The sequence below is a fragment of the Asparagus officinalis genome, chromosome 6 (assembly GCF_001876935.1).
Source record: "Asparagus officinalis chromosome 6, Aspof.V1, whole genome shotgun sequence".
NCBI classification, from domain to species: Eukaryota; Viridiplantae; Streptophyta; class Magnoliopsida; order Asparagales; family Asparagaceae; genus Asparagus; species Asparagus officinalis.
In genome coordinates, this window is record NC_033799.1 from 9,430,981 (window position 1) to 9,439,136 (window position 8,156).

Genomic DNA, 8,156 nt, shown 5'->3' on the forward strand with positions numbered 1-8,156 from the left:
CAGAAAGAAAATTTCAAATTTGAAATGAAAATGACTGTGCAACAGATAAGGGAACTGCATAATCAACAGATTAAAGCCTTATCAAATCAAATTGGTGAATCTAGCCATCGCAATACTACTAATCACGGAAATAGCGATTCAGAAGTTGATGAAAATCTTAACGCTGATACCCCTCCTGTTAACCAAAATGTTAGGGGTGGTCCCACCGAGGATGACAACACTAGGGGTGGTCTAGTTATTCCTCCCCAAAATTGCCCGAAGGAAAATGCGGGCAAGGATGATAAAATGAAAGACCTAGTGAACAAGAACAACACACTGATGTCCGCTCATGAAGTGAGGAAAACGGGCATTCCATGCCCATATCCAAGGGAGTGAGAGTCAATCCCATATCTGACGAAGTTCAATCTAATTAACTTCACGTCATTCGATGGAAAGGGCCTACCCACTCAACACCAAATTTACTTCAAGTCCCACCTGGGTGTGATCTCCGGCAATGAACCTTTGATGGTTCGGCTATTCGTTGGCACCATTCGCGAGGTCGCCTTCAATTGGTACCGCCGTCTCAAGCTAGGAAGTATCAACAACTAGAACGACATGAAAAACTCATTCATCAACAACTTCTTCGACGATGACACCAAAGTGTCGATTGGAGTGCTTTTGGACGAGAAGCAAAAGAACAGGGAGTCAGTTGATAGCTTTGTTAAACGCTACCGTAACAAGGCAATAAATTACAGGGATCCTGTCACAGAGGAGTTCATCTTACAGACATGTCATAATAATCTTTCGATCAATGTTCTGGAAGCCGTGGGGGTCATGTCATCCATAACATGGAAAGAATTAAAACTGCGCGGAGAACAGACCGAACGTTTTCTCAAAAGAAAAAAGCTTGAAAGAGGCCAACCGACGACTAAACCCCTGAACTCGAATTTTGCTTCTCGTGGTAAGGGAAAGACACCTGCAGCGGCTATTGACACTAATCAGACATCATAATAGTAACCTCAGAAGCAGCGAAGGACTCCCGATACGAGACTCTAAAAAGAGTACTCCTTCAAGGATGAAGAGGTTCCAGCTATTTTCAAATACCTCCTTTAAAATAACAAAATCAAGCTGCCACCTATTACAAATCAGGAGGAAGCTAACAATACTTCGGATTCAAAGTACTATGTATACCACAGGAGGATCATTCATCCCACTAAGGCTTGCTTCACTCTCAAGAACAACATTCAAGCCTTGGTTGACGTTGGCATAATAATGCCGAAATGAGCCGAATGAGAACGGTTCACTCGGATAAGTATAAGAGTATAAATTGCTTCTCCCTATCCTCTGATAAGTATAAGAGGTTAAACTGCTTCTCCCATTCCTCCGAAGGGTATACGAGGTTAAACTACTTCCCTTATTTCCTTTAACGGGATGTTCCTAGAGAATATTACACTTAATATTCTTAAGGATAAACCAACAATATGGCCGAATACAATTAGATTCAGGTTCGCCAAAGAGCTGGGGGTGGAATACCTTAATGTATTCTAAAGGAAAGTTCCGGAAGGATACTACACATGGTATTCTTAAGGATAAGGATAACCCAAAACTAATTATTCATGGTGAAAACCAGTCATCAGAATAATTCATTCCTAATTTTGATTAAAAACCTCCCACTATGGCTATTTAATCATTTCTAAGATGATTAAAACCCACCAACTGTGATTTTCCGAGCACTCTTTCGTCGAGATGAGATTCAATGACTTCATCCGGTCAATCTTCCCTCACGAAACTCCCATAGTGTAACTATGGAGTGCTTGATTATTCATGGTCCTCTACCACAAAATCCCTCACTAATCAAATTAACTTACAATGGGTCCACCAAAATTCTTTCGGCTGAGTTTATTCAAACTCCCGCTGTGTTTGTGCACTTAACACTCCCAATATCAAAATCTCAACACAATATTCAAAAATTCAAGTTGTTGATCCATAGCGATTTTCAAACCCCTTCATGTTAAGCCCTAGCCACTTGACAGCAAAACCCCACTGAGTGATTTGTACGGGTCTACATTTTCAGTGTTAGCCGTATCTTCACTCTCGCTGTTTCTTGGTTAAATCTTCCTATAGTTAGGACTAAAACCAAAATCCCCTCTCGATTCTTCCTTTCATAAATGAGAGGTTAGCTTTTAAATCGAGTGATCAAACATTCCTACAGTTAGGGTCGTCTCAAACCTCCCACTTGGTCAAACCTTCCTACAGTTAGGACCAAAACTAGAGTTCCCTCTCGATAAATGAGAAATGCATCTTCAGATTGGGTAATCAAACCTTCCGATAGTTAGGGTTATCCGAATCTTTTTTATTCTCGAAGTAGAGATTCCACTTTGAATTTTTTTACACCTGGAGATAGAATATAAAATTTTTCCTCTCCAGCATCGGGTGCGTCTTTGCCCTAAGAGAAGACACCACCTTCCAACACCAAAATCCGTGATTCACACGCGTAGGGAATTTTATCCTGAATCCTAAGAAGGGATAAGTCAACGCCTAACACGTGTTGTCGGTTTAGTCTTTCACCGAGTGAAGAAGACACCAGAATCTAAGTCTGGTGAATTTTGTCCCGAAGCCTAAGTAGGGATAAGTCAGCGCCTAACATGCGTTGTCGGTTAGTCTTTGACCATAAAAAGAATAAAAAAACCCACATATTCGACATTATGACAGGTTGTTATTAATAACATCATAATCCGTGCTTTATACGCATGAAGAGTTTTATCCCGAATCCTAAGAAGGGATAAATCAGCGCCTAACACGGGTTGCCAATTTAGTCTTTCACCGAGTGAAAAAAAGGCACCAGAATCCAAGTCTAAGGGTTTTTATCTTGAATTTTAAGAAGAGATAAGTCAGCACCTAACACTCATTTTCGGGTAGTCTATTCCCGTAAGAAAGATAAAGTCTACGTATTTAATATCGTAGCTCTAAAAGAGTTAACTCTTTTAGCATAATGTTACATGCGGAATAGACTTAAACGGTAGTCGGTAAAGGCTCATCAAACCTATTAATGGCTGAGTGTTTTCCAAAAATCCTATAAATGTAAAAGTCATTGACACACCAGCTTCATTAGTTGGTCTCGTGACTTGAACATCCAACAACCTCAGTATAAGATTCATACATGCAGACGAATCAGGTTTAACAGTTAGTCCTGCAGCTCCAACAGTTGAGATCGCCACGCTCCAATGCCATAAGAGCTTAAACTGTATAGACTCCAGAAAACGTACGAGTATAAACTATATTAACGCCGGTCAACGCGTTACATCAAAGGTTAACGCCGATCAACACATCGATAATTTCACCAAAATAAGGCTAAGGAAAAATTCTAGGTTAAAGGATGATTCCAGGGAGTTCAATCACATTCAGATACCAACTCCTGATAAAGACGAGCAGTTTAACGTTGACTCAATGACACGAGCTAAGTTTAGAAATCAACACACTAGTTTCAACTCAAGACTTCGACAACAGTCAGACGATAAATGCAGAGCTGAATGAATTTTAGCTATTCGACAAAATACTGAATAGACTTAGAATTAAAGAAGTCAAGAACTGAAACCGAATACAGGTCCTTTTACAATGACTAAAGGTTGGGCTTATTGCATCCAAAGTATTTCAGGCTCTTCTATAAAAGAAACGAGACTGAAACACTTTGGAGGAGATATCTGTAGGTGTTAAAAATTACCTATAGGTCCTCGAACATAGCTCGAGACGGAGAGAAGACGATGAACGTCATCATTCTAGTTAAGAAGGATTATCTGACGCTGATGATTAACGTATTTTATTACATTTTACACCCTCATTATCTAATCATTTTAATGAATAATTCTACTAATAATAACATTTTAGCTTAGGTTGTACATAAATAAATAAAAGCATAAATAAATATTATTTAATGTAAAAACCCTCAAAATATCTCTCTCTATTTTTTAGAATTTTAGAAACTCAAAGATCACAACCCATGAAGCCCATGAAGTAAAGAGAAAAGAAAATCAAAGAAATGAAGCATGAAGCTCATGAAGCAAAGAGAAAAGAAAATCAAAGGAATGAAGCATGAAGCCCATGAAGCAAAGAAGCCCAAAGAGAAAATAAAATCAAAGAAATAAAGCAAAAGTCCAAAAATCACATTTGAGCTCATACGTAACATGAGTGTGGGTTTTTGATTATTTATGAGTTATGGGGTTTTGGATTGTGGATAGGATATGGTATGGGTTTTTGGATTGTGGATAGGATATGGTATGGGTTTTTGTATTGTGGTATGGGTGTAGTGAGAGTTAAAATATTGTATTTTAATTATGAGGTTTAGATATTTTGGTGTATAAATAGAGGAGAGTATGAGAGATTGAGGGTGTGAAAGTTTTATATGAGGAGTTTACTATTGATTGAGAAACCCTCAAACTTATAATTTATTTTACATTTAATACAATCTTGTTCACCGGAATTTAAATTCAAGGAGAGGAAAACCCCCTTGAAATTAAGTTTCTATTTTTTTTCTTTATTTTTTACTTTCTTTTGTATTTCCTTTCGTAGCTTAGATTTATTTCTTGCTTTTAATTCATGTCTTGTAATTTCATTCATAGATTATATTTTTCCTCTCTTATACTATTCACCTTGAGGCTAGAACCCTCTTGGGTTTAGTTTCTATTTTTGTTTATTTTTTATTTTTTTAATTCACATTGAGGCTAGAACCCTTTAGGGAATTGCCTTTTCTTTTTATTTTCCTTCTTTTTTGTATAAGTTTATTTATTTATTCTTCTCCCCTCTAAATCAAAGTTTTATTTTGGACATAATGCAACAAACAACAAACCTACAAAACAAACAAACGTTTCCTTTTCATTTACTTGTTTCTAACCACTCCTAATTGTCACACACAACATAAGAACTGAATCTAATTATTTCTTACAAATACCTTCCTCGTGGGATCGATAACTTTTTATACTATAACTTGATTGGTTGTGCACTTGCAACATTTGGTACATGTTTTTGTTTCATCGAATTTTTAGCGTCGTTGCCGGGGAACGGTGTTTTTGTTATATTTTAATTATTTTGGTACTTTAACTTGTGTGTTTTCTTGTGAAGGAACCACTTGGAGCTTGAGATTAAGGATTGAAGATTGAAGATTTTGAGATTAGCTTGAAGTTTGATTCACATTTTGGATTTGCTTGAGGTAACTATTCTTTCTAGAATTTTCAATTTCACCCCTTTAGTTTGTTCTTCACAATTAGAAACAATTAGGACCTTAAAAAATAAAAAAAATGATTTTATTTTTGAAAACCCATACAATATCCTATCCACAATCCAAAACCCTATAACTCATAAAAAAAAATCAAAAACCCACACTCATGTTACGTATGAGTTCAAATGTGATTTTTGGGCTTTTGCTTCAATTCTTTGATTTTTTTTCTCTTTGGGCTTCTTTGCTTCATGGGCTTCATGCTTTTTTTTTTCTCTTTGCTTCATGGGCTTCATGCTTTATTTCTTTGATTTTCTTTTCTCTTTACTTCATGGGCTTCATGGGTTGTGATCTTTGAGCTTCTAAAATTCTGAAAAATAGAGAGAGATATTTTGTGGGTTTTTATATTAAATAATATTTATTTATGCTTTTATTCATTTATGTACAACCTAAGCTAAAATGTTATTATTAGTATAATTATTCATTAAAATGATTAGATAATGAGTGTGTAAAATGTAATAAAATACGTTAATCAGCTAACAAGTGCATGAAGCGAATCAGCGAACCGTTGATGATGTAACAACAAGCCACCGCCAAGTGGTCCGCACGCTCACCGGCAAGCTCCGAGTGGTTCGTGCGTTCATCGGCCAGCTTCGAGTAGCCCGTGTGCTCACCGACCAGCTCTAAGTGACCAACGCGCTCACCGACCAGTTCCAAGTGGCAAACGCACTCGTCAACTGCCTCTAAGTTAACGAAACGTATGAAGTGAATTAGTGAAGCGTACAAATCAACGAAATAACGAAATGCGCGTAATGACAAAACAAGTCAAAACCTGAAAAACCAGAACAACCCCTGGTGACAGAGTCGCACCAAAATGACTTGACCAAAGCCAGTGGTTTGGCCAATGGTCGAGCTCCCAAATGGTGGCTCGCACAGTTTTTAGCCGAAAAACGCGTTTTCGACGGTGTAAAACCCCGTATAACTAAATAAATAAGTTTTTATTGTGAAAAATATGTTTATATCATAGAGGAGTATGATAACAAGTGTTTTAGGATCAAATAAGTATGATTATGTGAGAGAAATCAAGTGGAAAAGACCAGCATACGATATGTTCATGCACAGCAAATTTCTGCTGTGCGGTCGATCGCGCGTGGCATGGTAGTCGACCGCACAGCGATCAGACTGTTTTCCCAGTCCGAGTTGTTTTGGGTTTTGGGTCAGTTTTGAGAGCTTATATATATATTAATTAATTTGGGAGAGCCTCCTCTTCATCACAGAAAACCCTAGCAGCCTCCCCCTACCCTTTTGCAAACCCTAGCTTATTCTTTGGCTGATTCTTGGAGGATTTCGAGGAGTTCGAGCGAGATCCAGCGGTGTTCAGCGAAGAAGAACCCCCTCACGACCTTACCCACAGTTGTTCATCACCCTTCAGGCGAGTTTCATCTCACCCAACCCTGCACCCAGTTTTAAATGCTTTTAAATGATGTTTTTCACGGGTTTTTATTGAGCCTAACATGCTAGTTTGAGTATAAAAGTTGATCTTTATATTGTATATTGCAAAAGAACATGTTTTCAGATTAATAAAGATCACCCACTTTCAGGTAACGAGCCAGGTGCACGGAGAGCTGTAGCTTGATGGATTTGCTCTACTTACTACTTATAGATATTTTATTAGTTAGCAGATTATGTTTAGGACTCCACGACGACTTGGTTTATGAACATTGAGATGTTATTTCTAATTTTGTAAAGGCAAGATGCCTTATTGTCATGTCCTTTGTTCTATGTCAAGACAGTTGTACTCAGTTCAGATATTGTTCCTTTTCTGAGATTCTTTTGATTTATATCAGTGGTGGTTATTTCTTTCAGAATATCTGTTGTTTAATATATCTACCGTACATTTTCTTTTGTCTGTTTGTATCTACACCCATTATTGATTCCACTATATAGATACTTATTGTGATGGTGAAACATGTTTTTGCACGGTGTAGTGCATGGCAGGTTTGACATTCTTGGTTTTACCTCGGACTGCAGCCTTATTGAAACCAGGGGCGTTACAGACGGGTTTTCATGGGATTTGATCGTTTCAGAGCCTCTTAACTGCTTTGATACTATATCTGAACATGGTTAAGTGGTTGTTAATTGCGGATAACGTCAAATCATCAATTCTTATCCGAAAATAATACAACCGAAGCCTATAAATACAAGCCTAGGGCCTTCGTTTGCAAGGGGCTGAAATCAGAGTGTGAGGTGTTGTCAAATTGAAGAGTGGAGCACGAATTTCAGAGAGCTTAACAGATCTTAGTGAAGTTCTTTAGCATAAAGAAGGAGAGTTCGAGAGATTTGAGACCCGTTTCACATTTCCTCCATATCAAACTTGGTTTTGATCTTGAGAAGAGTCGTAATCTTGCTTGGTCGAGATTATCACTTCTGTGATTACTTTCTTTGTGAAGTAAGAGCTTTGATCATCAATCTGTCAACCGGATCTAATCCGCAGTGATCCACGGACTAACACGTCCCCGGTACAGGCAAAGATCTCATGTGAAGCAGCGGGTGATGAACGTCCGTTGTGTGTATTTTAAGGAGATTGTATTTTTTTTTATTTTTTTTATTGTGTAAGAAGATCTTATAAAAAGATCGACTTTTTTTTTTGAATTTGTAATCGATAAACGATTGTAATAGATTCAATAACAATGAAGAAATCAATTTTCGACACAAACATGAGCAAGTGAGACAACCAGCTTGGAATACTAGAGCAGTAATGCGAGGATCATCATGTGGCCAGCGTGTATGTCCAAGGCTATGATCAATCATAACCAACTCTTGTCCTCTCTGCACAAAATGAAAACAAATATTACAATATAACAATGAATAATTAATATGTGTCTATAAACTTATGACTAAAAAATAGAGAATCGTTACCGATGTAAATGATATGCTCTCTGAACAATGGTGTTCCTGATCATAAAGG

At 37.5% G+C, this 8,156-nt stretch overlaps 1 long non-coding RNA gene across 1 annotated transcript; it reads left to right on the forward strand.

The window, feature by feature from the left end:
• Positions 4,704-7,016, forward strand: LOC109845589. The gene is made up of 2 exons (XR_002248429.1): positions 4,704-5,182; positions 6,790-7,016. It is a non-coding gene; the product is annotated as an uncharacterized LOC109845589 (long non-coding RNA).